The 17,870-nt window shown below is 41.1% G+C and overlaps 1 protein-coding gene and 1 long non-coding RNA gene across 10 annotated transcripts in view; one reads left to right on the plus strand and one right to left on the minus strand.

The window, feature by feature from the left end:
• The window catches only part of OSBPL6 (oxysterol binding protein like 6), a 101,128-nt gene extending 93,208 nt beyond the window's left edge, over window positions 1–7,920 (minus strand). For 6 of the 8 annotated variants that reach the window (XM_035536951.2, XM_035536949.2, XM_035536952.2 and 3 more), the window contains exon 1: window positions 7,818–7,920. The gene's annotated coding sequence lies outside the window, so the exon portion shown is untranslated. The remainder of the gene's footprint in view (window positions 1–7,817) is intronic. The other 2 variants (XM_035536954.2, XM_035536953.2) reach the window with 2 other exon arrangements.
• Window positions 7,921–7,975: 55 nt separating this feature from the next.
• LOC118243152 (uncharacterized) lies at window positions 7,976–15,713 on the plus strand. 2 transcript variants are annotated; one of them, XR_007708503.1, is made up of 4 exons: window positions 7,976–8,087; window positions 8,364–9,015; window positions 9,829–11,245; window positions 13,920–15,713. It is a non-coding gene; the product is annotated as an uncharacterized LOC118243152 (long non-coding RNA). The 2 variants fall into 2 exon arrangements; XR_004777206.2 differs by having other exon boundaries at window positions 9,829–15,713.
• Window positions 15,714–17,870: the final 2,157 nt, after the last annotated feature.

Raw genomic sequence — 17,870 nt, forward strand, 5'->3', positions numbered from 1 at the left:
AACAAAGGCTTTAAAAACTTGCCACAATTCCAACACGCCTTGAGTATTTAACGCTTAAACACAAGCTATGGTTGGCAAAGAGAATAAAATGACAAGCACTAAGTATGCATTATAGAAAATATAAAGATAAATACAGATTAGCTGTCTGGGAAATGCACAGAAGCCAGAGAAGACTGGAAGCCTCACACTTCCTCATTTATCCTTTAATGGAAAAAATTGACATTAGCTGAAAAAGTATTGATTTTCTGTGCTGCAATCTGTGGGAACCTGAAAAATTGAAAGTCATTTTTTGCAGCATACTGAGATTGTTTAAAAAGAAAAACTTCAGAGAGGTCTGCTTGAACTACTTTCTGGATCTCACAATACAAATACATTTATTTATGTTCAGACTTGTCCTTCTAAACAAGAAACATTTGGAAGTTGTACCATTGCTTTCAATTCTGCTTCTGAATTGTTTAAATGTACAGCCCACCTCAACAGAGCGACCAACATAAACTGCAAAAATATTTCACTCACTGTCATTAAGAAACAGCACCTGACATTGCTACTAGGTAAAAAGTCCATCAGGAAAACAATTGGTTTTCCTTGATATGCTCACTCTGCAAATTTCAAAGCATTTTGTTTACACTTCATTTCACTTTTTCCCTAGAGAGTGAGCTGTGTCTCCATATTATCATAAATCAGTAGGTAAGAAAGGAAAAAAAAAATGAACTGGTCAACTGGATTGTGGTTAAGATCCAACACGTCATAAATCAGAGGACAAAAGCTGGAGAAGCACGTCTCAGTGCTGGAAACCCGGATTACTAATGAAAGACAGGTCAAGAACACACTCCTGCTGCATTAAAAAAAAAAGTTTCAAAAATTAAGTTGCATGTTTCTGAGAAACTAAACAGATTTATCTAACGTTTGTGTTTTCTCCAGTGTTATATCACACACCTATGACACATTTTTCACTCCAAACTATCCAAGAAGCAGCCAAGAAGGCAGGAGAACTGCACGTTCCTCAAGATATCTGTGGCCTAAGCGCAGTTCGTTTCGATCAGCTTTCAACATGGGAATATTGCCAGAAATGCTAAAGTATGAAATGAATAAAGCTGCCACGCCCTCCACAAGCATTTCTGCATTTCTCAGCACAGTACATTGTGTCCACAGCCAGATGAAACAGAAGAACAGAAGAAAGAAAAATAAACCCATACAGCTTGTCAATGAACACACGTGGTGGCATTGAGAAATGAAACTTCTTTGTCATGAGATGCTGCTCCTTTTCTCGAGTGTGCTGGGAGCCTAGCTTGCATCAGACGCAGCTTAAACAGTTCTAGCTTACCAAGCTTTAAACCCCTTCAACTGTTGTAATATTATAGATTAATTCTGAAATTACTTCTATTCCTTAAACTCCCAGGCATTGCAAAAGCATGTTGAATTACTGAAGAGTCATGTAGAGGCTTGAGGGTTAGTCAGCTTGACTAATTCTAATCCTCAAATTCTGATCTGAGGCCTACCCTATTAATCCTGAACTCATATTTCGCAAAATACACAAGCAGGATTGTGTCAATTACAGGCAGAAACCACACATTTCATTTTGTTTGTAAGTTCTGTCACACAGCAGTATTTATGGTGACTGGGCAGGGACATATTTCTTCCTGAAACTGCAATGTGCAGCTACTTTAAAAAAAAAAAAAAAAAGCATTGCATGTCACTCTGAATTGTATACTGCAAATTGACCACTGGCTTTATGTGTAGGGTGCACTGCCAGTCATAAAAAGGACCAAGAAGCCTGCTCAGTGGACTGGCATATGCTTTATGTTTAGCTTCCCATAGTATATGTGCAAAAATACAGGTCACAGGGAAAGTCAGAGAACATTATTTTTTTTTCCCAGATAACTGAATATTTTTGCTTGTAATTTTGTCATCCAAGAACATTAAGCCAGGTGCAACTATGACCTGGACATAGTTAACATGAGTTACACATACAAAAAGAAGAAAAAAAGCACAGTTGTCAAGTGTACGTGAAGAAAGATAAAATTCAATTAGCTGACAGGAAGAGGGGAAAAAAAAAAAGAAAGGTTTTATGCATCAACAATTATTACAAGGAAAGTCATAGAATTTGTCTGGCTACAGAACTAACCTTCCAGTATCAGAGGCATGCTGACACTTTATATCCAGACTCATTCTCTAAATAACATATACTCCATTTTATATCAATCCCATCCTGTTTTCTGCAACTATCTTCTGCACAAAGTTTGCTTTCCAGAAACATATTAAAACCAGGAAACACAAACTTTAAACACGGAAGAGGTAGAAACTGAAGTCAAATTACCAGCTTAAAATCATTCCTGTGATACGTTCACAGAAACTTCTCTTGACCCAAATCCTCTTTATCATCACCTTACCCATGCTGGGATTGTCACAGGTGAATGGGGTGGGGTGGCTGCAAGAACAGAAACTCTGCTCAATGTCATGTAATCTAGTATTGCTTTATTAAACAGGACATGTGGCCATAGATTTCTATTCAGGATTGCCTACCCTGTGAAACATGCACACAAATCAAGGTCCAGGTGAGACTGGCACCAGAGAACCAGGGGAAAATGACACTCACCCCCAGTGACTTGATGTGTCGAAGTCCTGGCTGGTGGCCTGGGCCTTGTACCAGGCTGCTCTCCCTCCAGCTCAGTCTTCTAAGTGTCAGACGTATGCTCATGTCCTGTGTCATGCCCCCTCCACCTCCCACCCTCAGTGTTAATGTTTTAATTATTTATTGCTTTCTCATTTAAACTGTCAGCATGAACCACCAAAGCGAGCTCCAACTCCATAGTCCGTCTCTAAGTCCAATTAGCTGTCACCACCACAGTTTCTACAACTGTTTGTTCTCCCACCCCAATTATGTTACAGAAAGTGTGAAGTAAAGTTCTTCTATTGATTTTTCGACTGGAGTGGACTTCAGTTTCATAAATGTGAAATATTTAACTGAGGAACATATAACCTTCAAGAGATGCTCAGGGACAGCACTCTGCTAGAAACACAAATACCATCCCCCAAGCAAGGATACAGCAAGAAAACTGTTTCCCAGAAGGAAAGTGATTTTTTTGCCAGAAAACTTACTCTTGGAATCTAATACACCACGACACCTGTTACTTGAAGTCCCTGCAGCTCTATACAAAGCTCATAATCTACTAGAGATTCCTTTACACCTCAAGTTAATGAATCCATTATTTTCTTCAAGAGAAGCATTCTCAACTAGTATTAAACTATATTCACCTTTAAGGAACACACACAAAAAAATATTTAATTTTGTTCCAGAATGCAACTGTTCTCTCTGCTGCAGTGAGGCATTTCAAAGGATCGCTATGAAAGCTCTTCTGATCGTTAGGCCGTTACAACTGTAATACATTCCCAGGGAAGCGGTTACAGCTCCAAGCCTGCCAGAGTTCAAGAAGCATTTGGAAAATGCTCTCAGACATGTGGATTAATTTTGGGGCGGTACTGTATGAAGCCAGGTGTAGAACTCAATGACCCTTGACAGTCACTTCCACTCGGGTTATTCTAGGATTCTGTGATTTTCCAGACCCCTCCTCTCACTCTTTTTTATCTCCAGCTTCCTCCTCCTCCTTCAAAGATTCACTTCTTAAAGCCATGAATCCATACAAGACATAAGATACAACATTCACCAGTTTCCAACCTCGTGATGGAGGCGCTCACGTTGAAATCATTTGAACAACCAGTCTGCAGCTTTCTCAGAAAGACAGGCTTGGAAATTCTGCACCTTTCTCAAGAAGACAGGCTTGGAAATTCAGCAGCTCACTCCCTGCTGCCACACTCCATAACCACATACACCTCTCAAGCACATACTGACACACTTCACTTGGAGCCAGCACCCAAACTAGTTGCAGGTTCTCTGGGGTTAATACACAGAGAAAGTAATTCAGAGTTACTAAGCTCCATCTATTTTTCATTGTAAGGAGCAAGCAAAAATGTCTGGGTTATGCCAAAGCAGTCAGAATAAGTCAGGTTGGAAGGAATCTCTGGATGCCACTTCATTCAAATCCCCCTTTAAAACAAACAGGCACACACGCACACGCTTCAACTCTGTTTTTTCTTCTTCTTTCAGCAGTTGTCTCCAGTATTTTAGTATCGTTCACTTTTTTTTCTCTACCTCAATAGCTAAACTGGTCATTCAGCCTAAAAGTTTCCTTAAAAGACGCTGGTTTGACTGCCTGTACATCATGACCCTCGTGTTCTTCTCCTATCTTCTGTATTTCACGCTTTAGCTAACCTCACTTTGACCGGCTTATCAGCTGCCAGCACTGAAAAGCTCTTCCACTATTTTTCAGCTCTTCTGAAAGGAACAACCCTGAAGAGGGACGTACTAGAAACACCGTTCAACAGGACAAACACAGCAGCATTTAAAGACAGCTCTTAACTGCCCTTATCTCTACATTCCGCCTTTATGTGTATATATGTCTATATACTGAGAGGAAACAGCTGAAAGCTGTGGGTTTGTATTCACAGCTTGGAAAACCTAGGTATGCAGACAGTTAAATTAATTACAAACATACACAGATAACATTATTTATAGCACAAACACTACTGTAATTTAATATTCTTAATGTTTCATAATATTTCAGCCAAATTCAGCTAGCCTCAGCCACCCTGTCATTACACAACTTCCTCCCCATTACACCTCTTACAGTTGGACTTTCCCCATCTATCACCACAGCTGTTTTGAATCTGCCAAAAATCCAACACCCTTCACATGGCCTGAGTAAAATTACTCACATTTGTATATATTACCTCTTGCCACTTTCTTCAACGTTTAGAACCTTGATGTTGCATATTCAACCAAGAAAAAAAAAAAAAAAAAAAAAAAGAAAGGTAAGCATTTACTTTAGTATTCCACTGGGAATGACTTTTTTTTTTTTAAATCTCATTAAAACCCATCTTAAGAAAAAAACACAAGCCTGAAGGAAATTCTCAGAGAAATTCGTTTTAGAAGTGCAACTGCCCAGAGTAACATTCCCCATGAAAATTATCTACAGAAACTGCTGCCTTTTCCCATGCCAGCATAGTCAAAAACTTCAAAAAACATTCAGTTACCAGTAAAATAAATAAATAAAAATTAAGCCTCACAGGTTTTAATCATTATATACACCAGAAACTTCTGGGAACTGTTTGAATTGTTCAATGTTTAAAAAAAAATATGTTAGAAAAGACAGGAAAATCAGACAATTACTTTCTAGCCTATATATAAGGCTTAAGGGTTAATTAAACCATCAGCACAGACTTACTGTGTATCTGCACACACACTACAAATGCAGACGTACACCTTCAGTAGCCTTTCCTACCTCCCACTGCAATGCCAGAAGCAGTGACAGCAGGTCCTCCAGTGGGGCATGGCAGGACTGACCTGGAAGGCTAATGCTCCTTAGGAAATACAGCTCTCCTGAGACAAAAACACATGATACCAGAAGCCTAAGCTCTCAGAAATCTAAAGAAATATGAAAAAAAAAATTAAAAAAAAAAACACGACAGAGATAACCCATGGTAGTATCTCATGTATTAGGCAGCACAACAGCTAAGCCATTCACATCTGTCACACTAAGAAATCCGGTGGCAGACCATACTTCAGAAGAAACATGAGGCACCACGGGATAGATACACATGCACATCCTATTCATACACGTGCCGAAGAACTGAAGGAAAACAAAGCAGTAATATGAATATCCCCTGCCTCCATCTCCAGCCTGGGCTGAAGGAAGAAGTCACATCTCCAGCAGCACACACAAGAGAGCAAGAGGTGGGGATGGCCCTGCTGAAGAAGCTGCGATGCTTTACCTCTCCATGGTCACAGTGCCTTTGCAGCAAGGCCCGAATGGGCTGCTCAGTTGCAGAGAAACACCTGCGAGAAATGTCACATTTTTGATGGTTGTACAAACAACACATCCAAACATATAAACGTATATATAGTACAGCCTTTCAACACCAGCACTTGGAAAAAACAAACAAACAAAAAAACCCCACTCATTCGTACAGGTACACAAATCAATGTTTGCTTATCCCTGGGTGGAACTGAAGCAAAATAAAGATTAGAAAAATGGCAACAGAAACTTGGAGCATCACAGAGATGTATGAGTAAGCTATGAATGGGCTAAGAACTAAGAAGGGCGAGTGACAAGAAAGGCTGCTGACAATAGCCCTAACGCTACAGGGCTCACAAGCCCTGTGAAGCATCTGGGAGTATACAGTAAAACACTAAAAGGCAATGGAAGACGTGAGCTTGAGGAACTCCAGTAAAACCAAAGGTACTTTTTGTAGTCCTTAGTAGCAAGGAAATCATTTTAGAGGGTCTTCAGTCACAAATCCTGCGGTATTTTGTTTTTCCAGGTATACATCATACCACTTACTTGTACAGAAAAAGTAATTCAAATATAAACCTCATTAGGATATTTTAAATAATAAATGTTTAGGTTCTTCACATCTCTTAATTTATCTGGAACGGAGAGAAAAGAGATGGTAGCCTTCCTCTTGTGCAAACTTCTTAAACCAAATTAAAAGAAAACCCTATGCATTATATATACATAAAAATAAATGTCCTATTAAACTTTTAAGATCTTGTCATCCATACAACCACATCTGCTTAACCTCTAGAGGTCAAGGTCACGTCATTCATACCAAGATAAAAAAGTCTAATTACAGTATCTCCAGCTACATGGACAAAGACCAGTTATTAGAAAAGAACTATTATAAACCAAACACAATTATATTATACAGAAACCATTAGATATTTGATGAGATTTTAATCTTTGAGCTGGTGTCATTCCGCAAGTTAATCATCTGGAGAACAGAAAATCTGTTAGGAATGCAATTAAACATACCAGTTCCATTAAAATTGAGCTGATACAGTTGATTGTACTCCCAAAATAGCTATTTCCTCACACCTTCATCAAAGAGTTTTCTTCATCTACTCTGTGAGTGTCTGCTGCCGACACTGCCTGTCCCTTAAGCCCTCCGCTAGGACCCGCGGATACTTTTGCTCCGTTGGGCTCCCCACGCAAGTTGCACTGCAGCTCGCGGTTCGACCTTGGACTCCCAGCTCGCCCCAAGAAGTGCAGCAAGGTCTTTTGTTTCACGTACTATTAGTCCATCGCATCTGCATTGCCGAAGCTTTGGGGAAGAGCATCAGCGATGTAGTCATGCAGCACGCTAAAGCGGTTACAAAATAAAATTAAACGATGGGCCAAAACGATGGGCAAAGCCCACGTCAGATGCTCACTTTAAGCATCAGCACTTCTGGGAAGAGGATGCTTTCCAAGCCAATGCTTTAATGAATTCATACGTAGTCCAAGTGCTCACACGGGTTTTGCAGCAATGCCAGGACAGTGGGAACGCAGGCCATCCCTGCCGATATCTTTGACAGAGAGGGAGAATGGACACACAAAGGTACCCTGCGCGAGCACCGGCTTCCTCACACCGGCTCTGCGCAGCACCCAGGCGGCGCACGGACTTTGCGGGGCCATGTCACACCGCTCGCCTTGGGGGGCCGGAGCTGGGGGGGGTTCTCCAAAGCGCGGCCCGGCTCGGGGGGAGACGCGGGGCCGGGGGCTCCCGGCCGCCGGTTACGTAACGCCGGCTTCGCCCCGGCTCCGCCGCGGCGCTCGCTGCCGGATCAGGCCCCGGCTCCCGCACCGGGCCCCGCCGCCGCCGCCTCCCCCCGGCCGTGCTCCCACCCTGATGGCGGCACCGCACCCCGCTCCCCTCCGCGCTCCGCTCCGCTCCGCACCCCGCCGGGCCCGGCGCCGCGCCCCCCCGCCCGGCGCCCCCACCTCGTCGCCGGGATCCGCGGCGCATCCCCGCTGCGGCCCGGACCGCTGCGCCCCGCCGCCGCCGCTCCCGCTCCCGCCCGCCGCAGCTCCCCGCCCGTCTGACGGAGGGAGGGAGGGGGCGGGCAGCCGCTCCGCCACGCCGCCGCCGCAGCCCCGCCGCGCCGCCCCCCGCCCCGCCCGCACAAGGTGCCCTCGGCGCCGCATGGCACCCACCGGCGACAGGCGGCGGTGATACGACAGGACAGGGCAGGGCAAGGCAGGACAGGACAGGTAGCCGCGGGGCTCGGCGGGGCCGGGCGGAGGGCAGGGGACCGGAGGGGACCGGAGGGGACCGGAGGGGACGGGAGAGAAGGGCAGGCGGCGAGACCGGAGCCCGTAGCCGTGAGCGGGGCAGCGGCGTGGCTGCGCCCCAGTGAGGCCAGCGCCGTGCCCGGCCCCGCGCTCTTTGTCCCCTGATAACGGCAGCTGCTATGTGCTGTCACTAACCGCAGGAGAAATTGCTTCCTTAGTTTAATTAGCTTGATTTTTTATTATGTTTTTTTTTAGCCCTTGTAGATGCTCCGTTACAGCTCCCGTGACTGCCCAGACACCCCTCTGGAGGCAGGAGGCTGCGCTCCTCCCGCGGGGCCGCCCCCGGTTGTCACGGGTGGCCGTGGGCAGGCTGCAGGCTCCTGCGCTGTCCCGAGGCCTCCTACGGCACCCGGGGCGCCCCCGGGTCTGTGCTCCGCTTCCTGGGAACGCGAGGGGACCTCTGTGCTGCTGCCTGAGGAGAGGGACCGAAAGGCCGGGAGGACAGGATGCCACTGAGGACAAACTTCAGGGCTATAAGGGGGGAAGAGTAGGAATGGCAAGTTCCATGAACGTAGTGAGAGACTTACAGGATTGCAGCAATCTAATGACAGGGCCTGGACAACTCAGTAAGCTGAGATAAACAGGGTGTATGCCGTTGGGGTGTTTTCCCCCCTTTCTCAAACTGGAGGTTCCAGCTTTGGTACCATTGTTGTACAGCAGAAGATCGTCTGGGGGACGGTGGCGGATGAAGAGCTCGGGCTGTTTTCATGTTGAAGCTGAGACAATCAGAGGAGGTTCTCTTGACACAGCCCCCTTAGTCTACAACAAACTTCTCAGAAAAGAAAAGAAAAAAAAATCCTGTATTCTCTCAGCTGATGCTGCAAGTCTCATTTTAAATGCAGTGGAAGTAAGTACGGGAATTCATTAAGTAACATGCTTTTTTTTGTGTGTGTGTGTGTGTGTGTGGTTTTTTTTCTAGATTCAGTTTCCAAGAGTGGAAAAACATTAAGCAGGATTTTGGGAGGCATAAAAGTAAGCTAAGTCAGGTGGGCACTCAACATTACTAACCTGAAAAAGAGGACATGGACAGAAAGAAGCTTCAGAAAAGTGTACTTGGTAATTAGCTGTCTTGTTTCAGACCAACACATTCTTGAATATTCTCTGACCATCTCAATACCAAATTCTAAAGTTGCTGTCATACAGAAATATTTTTCTAACTTGCCCATACTTAAACTAAAGAGAAACTAACATGTAGAAAGGCAGATTAAAAACGTTGTTTAAATGATACGTAATTCTGAATCTTACATAATTATTTTAGGCACATCTCCCAAAGGAAAGCTTTAAAACACAGTTTAATTCTCCATAAAAGATAAAACTTTTCCAGGTTAAATCAGAGAATTATTTCCATAATTCTTAGCAGGACACAAATGCCTTTCAACTACCCCATTCTTTAATGAGGGAAGTTTACTAAATATATTAAATGTTTTTCTACCATCCATCTGATGAGGGTAAGTAGATCTATGGGCATTAAAAATATTTACTTGCAGAAACCCTAAAGAAATATTTATCTTCTCCTGTAGTAGAAGTATTGTTTTTCTTTGTTGCTGTTTATTGTTAGGGTTTGTGCATGTGTTTGGAAAACCACTACCTGCAGGCAAGGCATAGATCCCAGACGTTTTTATTAAAGATTTTTGCAAGCTACACCTTGCCTTTTTTGCAGATTAATTCGAATTATGCAAAACTGCGAAAGTACAGCAGCAGTAGCTAGTGAAGTGGAAATGCTTTGAAGAATGCGCACAAAGCAGAGCACCAAAGAGCACTGAGGAGTGGCAGGCAACAAATTAGGCAGAGCGAGAATTCAGGATGTGGTGGGACGATCACAGCAGTGCAGCGAACAATGCAAAAGACAAGCACAAGTGATGGAAAGGATGTGTCCTAGAGTTATAGGAGTGCACAAAGCTGAAAAGTCATCTCCAACGATCAGAAAGCACAGCTGACATCATGACTGACATCACATACCTCCATCCCGAGTAGAAAACCAGATCAACCTCCAGTTTCTTTACCAGATACTGACTACCCAACACTACATTATTGACTTTCTTCTTTGAGTTCTCCTTAGGACTGAATGGATTAGAGTACTTCTGGATGAAAAGCATTGTACTTGAATAGCCTAAAATTCCTTCTGCAAGGACCAAGAGTCTCTAAAGTTTCCTAATGACACAAAATTATTCATGGTAAACAGAACTGAAGCTGACTGTGAGCAGTTGTAGAAGGATCTCACAATAGCAAGTGATCAGGCAGCAAGATGGCAGATGAAATTCTACGACAGTAACTAATGTAAATAGCAATGAAAATAACCCTAACTAAACATACACAATAATGGACTCTAAATTAGCTTTTATCAGTGGGAGTCATTGTGAATAGTTTTCTGCAAACATTAGCCTACTACTCAGCAGCAGTCAAGAAGGCAAACAATGTTAGAAATGACTCCAAAAGCATCTGAGAACAAAGCAGAAGAGCTCGTTACGCTGCCATGTAAATCTCTTGCGTACTTGAGTAGTGTTTACAGTTCTGGCTCCTTCATGGGAAAGGGGGGATCTAGAAAACATACAAGGCTAAATACTCAGTGTATGGAAATGTACAGAAATACGTTTGTGTGATGAGATAATTTCTAACTGGGAAATGGAGGGAATAAGGATTGTCTTCAGATTCATGAAATCATGAGCGAGATGTAGGAGCCCAACAGGGAATAATCATTTGCTATTTTTCATTACACAATACGTAAGGGAGACGCAGTAAATGATCAGGCAGCAGGTTTAAAACAATGACTGGGAAGAACCTTTCCATACAAAGCATTATTAAATTGGATGGCTTGCTGTGACATGACGGTATGGAGCTGAAGACACAGATGCTTTTAAGCAGAGATTATAAGACAGAATGAAGGATATCTGTAGCTATTAAGCACAGTGGTTTCCTTTTCAGATCCTGCTTAAAAGTGCCTGCCTGTTGCCTGCTGAAAGTTGCCCAAGGAAGGACACTCTACATGCCTTGTGTCAACACTCTCAGGCATGAGATGGTTTCTTCTTTTCTTCCTGCTCAGTTAAGTGTGAGAAAGGAAGGACAAACAGCATCTCTAGGTACGAAAACATACTTCTACTTTTCCCCCATTCTCCCTGGGAGTAAAATCAGAATCTTAGTCCTTTATCTTCTTGTTTGTGTGGTTTTCTATTTCCCTGAAAAGAATTTGGAAAAAAATGCTTTCCCCAGTTCTTATCAATTTGCTCTTTGGTGGTTAGAGCCATTCAGTAGTGACAATCCACATGCACTGGCCTATCCATATCAGCACTATTTTTCTCTCTCCTTTACACAAAATGGGGGTACTACAGAGAAAGAGAAATCATAAAGTGGAATAACATAAGACATGTAAAGAATGTATTAGAAATACTTTCTGCAGTTGTCGATCATCATAGGAATAAGACCTAAAGTATTCTTCAGCATTCTGGAAGAGAAAGGGATAGTAATTTCTTCTCATTGAAGAAGCTGGAAAGTGAAGTAGAAACACCCAGAGATGCTTTAAAACTCAAACAATAGGTAAACATCCTACAAAGATAATCAGTTTCTAAGAATTGTATTAAGGATACCCCTATTAAATACAAGAAACTAGAAATCTGAAAAGCAAATCTAAAATGACGTTTGGCAGAATTCCAAGAATCTTTGAAGACAAACATATGATAAATCATCTGGAGCGGTTAAATCTCATATAAACAAAATCTGTACGGTAGATAATCTGTATAACTAGTTATCTGCACCCAGAGATAAGGAAAAGAGTTTGTTTCATACTTGATTTCAGCAATGGATAGTAGTGCTTAATCGTCATAGGCTTAATCTTCAGCAGAACACGATTTCTTTTACTGTTCAGACTACGAAACCAAAACAGTATAAAATCTTTAAGGAAGAAAACTAGGTAAAGACTTAAGTGAAAATTTCTTATGCTTCTTATATACATGTAAGTAAATCAAGTCTTACATGGTAAAACTGAAAAGGTATTGACTGCAGAAGAAATCTGAGGAATAGTTTTAAATTGATACAACTTATTAAAAGTGTTCTTACCATTTTGTAAAGCATGTGTATGCTTTTAGAAGTCTGTGGACTCTATTAAAAGCTTTAAAAAGTCATTTGTTCAAGATATACAGTGCATGGGGTTTTGGTTTTTTTTATATGCCATTGCCTTTGATTTTGTTTCACTGGTTAAATATAACCACTCCACACCTGCTGTCCTTAAATGTAACAGACACATTAGGAGGGGGATTTAGAGTGCCCAGGATAAGGACAATCAAAATTCTGATACTTAAAGTAACTTTCAGTTTTCCTACAATTTTGTTTGTGAAGTTGCTTATCATTTCACTTTCAGAAGATATTTCCAGTATATATTTGCATTTCCAAATAGAGTTTTTATGTCCCCATGACTAAATACGCTCTGTTAACATTGTCCTGGATTTCTTAAAATGACAGCTGAAAAATTTATTCATTAGCACTTCCAGAAAAGAGAACTCCGTCAGAACAGTTGGAAGATTTCCCAGGATATCTGTATCTTCTTTACTCTCATGTCAAGATTTGTAAACGCTTTAAATATAGAGTAGGGTCTGGTTGGCAATTAACTCTTTCAGTCTTAGCAAGGTCCTGCAGATGTTCTGTATTAACAAAAGGCTGCTCCTCTGCTATTGCATCTCTGGTCAAAGATCACTGGAGGTAATTTTAATAGAGCTCTCTTTCTCATTGTTCCAGATCTCCTCTTCAACAGTTAATTTTTATTTTTTCAAACTACAGTCCTTTCATCTGTTACCTGTAGTTTCCAGTTAGGTGACCAGTTAGCCTATTGAGACTCAGTTCATTTTCTTATTTTTACATTCTTCAGGTCTCACCTTGTATTTGAATACTTTACAGTGTGGGTGGTACTAACTCCCATATATCAGCAGGTAAACCACGTTTATTCTTAGCCTTATGCTCCTTAGATCGGTTTTAAAGACACACCAAAGAACTTCCTACAAGAAAAGAGCACAATGAGTCGACAAAACAACAAGAGAGTTTATCCCAGAGTTATCTCCTAGGAAGTCTATCATTTGCAGTGGTTTAGTGGCATCACAGCTAAAAGAGCTGCTTCAAAGTTTTACCCTATCTGCTTTCAGTCTTCTGCAAAATATTTATGGGTTGTTGGATCATTCCCTCTTAGAACCTCAGGAGAGCTGAGAACCTAATCTAAGGCATCTTGAAATTGCCGCAAATAGCCTATGCAAAAATAAATAAATCGGTGTTTCTTATCTTGTCTGGTGTGCCAAGGAAACAGACCACAAGAAACGCTGGGGTCGTTATGCAAGATAGGAGGTAACAAATCAGCTAAGAAGTGAAACTCATAGATTTCTTCCTAAACCCAAGTCTGCAGACTTTAAAGAAAAAAAAGTCATAGTAAGAGAATTGAGTAGCCAGATGCATGGTGCTAAAGCAGATGACAATAGCCTCACATCAATATCTATTACCTTATATCTACTACCTTATTGCAGACCAATTTACCCTAGAGTACAAAGCAAGCAATTTATAAAAAATATCATTAGCTCATTCACCATTTCAAATATATTCCCCTGTTAATGTTACTCTTAATTCCTTGCCTATGTTTAATAAGTTTTCATGAGAATTTTCTGCTGGCTGAATTTGACTTCGAGATCACGCTATGTTGATTTACTACTCCATTAAGGTAGTATGTCAATATGCTGCACCAGGTTTGCATGCCAAGATTTTCTTTCATCCTCTATTCAGCATTTCAGGTGTTAAAAGGAAGTGATGGGGCTATTATGTCAAAAATTGCCAAGAACCACACGCATCAACAACAATCAGATAACAGACATCCTATTGACTTGGTAATCACTTGCAATCAAATCAGTGTGAGTACCTGCTGCATTATTCCTGACTAACAACTACATAGAAGGAGGTACCTCAGCTACCCTGTGACCCACGATAGATTTTAGCTCAGGAACTTCCAACCTACATGGATCCATGAGAGGATTGCTTTAGGGTATATATATTCTACCCAATTTTGACAGACAAATCTTAGAAGATTCCAGCTATAAACATGCTTTGAATGAAACCATTGTTTAGTTTTGTTCCCTGAGCTAAAAGCCTTGTTGTACAGCAAGAATAAAGCAGGACCCCTTCTGCAACCAGTGATAGGGCCCAATATGAGCTAATACTCAGATTGCCATGTAAAACATTATTGTAATAAGTAAATTGCATTTCTTATAAGCTATATCTTCATTATATGTCACATATTTCATTGATTTTCTGTTTAGAATTTATTAAATAAACTCTTCACAATTAGGATTTTTAAGCTCAAATTTAATATCAAAATGTAATTATGTTTCTTGAAAATCAATTTGAATTGCCAAAAGGGCTAAATAGTACAACTTTAAAAGAGACAATATATTTCAATTTTGTAACCATATTACTAGCCAGCATGAGATGGTCTAAACTCTCCCATTCCTTTAAAACTGTTTTTTCCCCTTATCCACAAATTGTATCGTTCTCATTTTTTTTCTCACTGACTTTTCTGTTTTCATAGCAATCATTAAAAGTTTCCACATCTAGCAGCAGTATTTATCAGAATTTTACAGTACTACTGGTATCAGACTACGATCTGTGCTATGCCATTTTGTCTCTTAACACCCTCCATTAATTTATGGCATTTCAGGCTTGTTTGTTTGTTTGTTTTTAAGTCTTCACCATCAATGTAAAGCTCCCACTTCCAAGTTAATGGAGACACAAATACAGGAAAGTTATCTGGTTTACAGTCGTATGTATAAACTGTATAACTTTTTTTACCCTTCAGTTTGGCTGTTTCTATTCAAGAGTCAATCTGACAGTGCCATGCATGGGTGGTAGGGCTGTGGATTTGAGCTCTGAGATACACGGATTGTACAGTACTGAAAAGTTATTTTAAAGCTGTGATTTATGGTGTTTATAAGGCCCCAAGGCCATGAAGGCCATCATCCTTACAAGCAACTGCTTCTTACAGCTTCCTGCAAAGCATTTGTAACCAAGCAGAGTGCACAGCTGAGCACTGCTCTTACAGTCACCCAGCACAGAGCTGTTTCATTTTTATCTTCCACAAATTCAGCTGGCAGAGCTGTCTGGAAACACCTTTAGTGTTTCATGTGCAGTACAGCATAAGTCTGGCCCCAGGAGGCCTGATCCTGCCTAACTCAAGCTGCAGTTGTTGTATTTGTTCCTGCCAAAAGCACAGGCTGTGGATGAGCTGCCTGATGCGAATTTGTGCTGCAAGCGTTTCAATGAACTTAAGGCAGCTACAGCCACAGGGCGGGCTGTGAACGCAAGGAGGAACAAAAGCACCACACAGGCAAAGAATGAGGTTACCCAACAAGATAAAAAAGCTCAAGAGAAAGCACACATTTTGGAATAACAGATAAGGCTTTAAAAGTAATCTTTGTGCGGTGGTATTATGTGCATATGAAAAATACATGGTGCATGACATGGTGAGTACAGCTCTCATGCTGTGTATTTTAAAAGAAAGGATAAGACAGCAAAAATAAAGCTACTACAAATCAACTTATGAGCTTATGTGGTTCATTCACGAGAGACAGTCATCCAAAAGACTCCCAGTCCTTAAACCCAACACCTGGAAGCAAATGGCTTCCAGATCACCACAGTTCTATCTTGTCTGTCTCATGACAGAAATAGTTTATATTATCCTACTTTTCCCAGTATCAGATTTGACTTTCCCCTGGAAACCCTCCATGCCTTACCTCTTCAACTATTTTCTATTTTGTTGCCTCAAAATCAAAAATCCATTTTTTAATTATCTTTTTTTTCCTCCATATTTTGTGTCTTTCTTCTGGTTCTCTTCCTAGTTCCTGCTCATTCCCTCACTCAATCTTTTACTGAAAAATGACAAAAATGTTAAGTAATGATAGAAAGAAGTGTTCTGTATGTGTTGTTTTCAGGTGTCTACTAGAAAGTTTTCATAATTGGCATTATTTTAAAACTATTTGACTAATTCTGCTCTTGCGAAACTATAAAAAGCCTCTAGAACAGCAAGTAGAAAAGTTACACAAGTGGGACTGTGCAAGCAAGACTAGATTTCAAAAATAAGAGGCTGTGTAGAAACAAATGGTTTAAAAACAATTCAGGGAAAAGATAAAAGTTAAACTAGGATTCTGTCTTAAGTACTTTAAAATACCAAAACAGGATTTTGAATTGCGTTTGAAGATGAGAATCATCATCTATCAATCTGAAAATAAAACCTAACATTTTCTAATTCTATATTCAGATTGATTATCTTAGAAGGAAGTTAGATATTTTAAAAAGTAGTATCAATTTTGAGTTACATCCTACACACATACATCCAGGAGACCAGTGACCTCTGCTGGTGTAGGGGGGATTACCTAGCAATGCTGTAGGCTCCAGGATCACCCTTTGTGCCTTTGCTACAATGACATTCAATGAACTTTGACCCTCCTTCATTTATTTATAACGTCTCCAGTTTGTTCTGGAGAAAGTTTAGCAGTGCACCTGCAGTTCAAATATGGCATTCTGTGAAGAACTCCAGCAGAATCTTTGTCAAATATGTTTAATAAATATAGAAAGTTTACAAAAATGGTATGCTGAGAACATGAAATGCATTCCTGAACTGGACCTCTGCACATAATCACATGCTGTTTTCACCTTCAGCTGCTTCCACTTCCATATGGTTATTCCTCCTGTCTCTTATGTATTGATATAAGAATCAGAAGAGTGGAGGTGCCTGGCATTGCAGACATTAGATATCTCTGTAAACTGAGCAGACATAAGATGAAATACCTTGGGTCAGAAAATGGACTATTAACAGGAAGAGAGAGGAAGCATGCAAGGGAAACTGAATTCCACTGCGCATTACAAGCCTGGGCTCTGCCCCCACTTCAGGTACTCCAGTAGCAGCTTGTACCACCAAAGGAAAAGGTCTCAACTAGGAGCCACAAGACCCAGTGCAGGAAGCTAATTGCTATCAGACTTGCAGATCACATTCTGGATACACAGCCCTCTTGAGAATGGCCTCGTTTCACTTAACGATCAGAAATACTTTAATGTAGACATTCAGGCAACATAAGCAAATTAGTATCTTTCTACAGTTACACTAACAAAAGGCTTTTCTGCTGACCATGCGGATATGATTCACTAAATAGATAAAATAATTTCTGTGGGACCTCATTTAGCATAATTTATGAAGTCTGTATTATCTCATTTTCAGAAGGTTCAAAAGCCCTGTTCAATGCCAACAGAAACTACAGCTGATGAACACAGCTGAAATCCAAATCACTTACAGATAAGCATACGAAATTCTACTTACAAACATTAAAGTGCTATTACTACAAAAGAGCACACGCGCACACAGAGTAATCTGTGCAGTTCTTGCCAGTTCACTAGCCACCAACAACAGCAATACGGATGAAGATTTTTTTTTTCTCCCCCAGTACAGGAACCTAATGCTCCGCCCCCCCGGAGCAGACAGAGTTAGCACTTACTGATGAAAAGACCTGGAAAAGCAGTGTGACAGCTACTTAGCTGTAGTGCTATAGTACAATTTAAGTGGTATTATGAACACCACATCCAACCAGAATTGCTGTGTGAGTTTAAAGCAACAAAACGTATTTACACAAACTAGCATTTAGCTGGGGAAGACCAGTACATCTAACTAACACTCTCCTGAGTAGCTGTTCA

This window comes from Cygnus atratus, chromosome 6 (assembly GCF_013377495.2).
Source record: "Cygnus atratus isolate AKBS03 ecotype Queensland, Australia chromosome 6, CAtr_DNAZoo_HiC_assembly, whole genome shotgun sequence".
Lineage (NCBI taxonomy): Eukaryota > Metazoa > Chordata > Aves > Anseriformes > Anatidae > Cygnus > Cygnus atratus.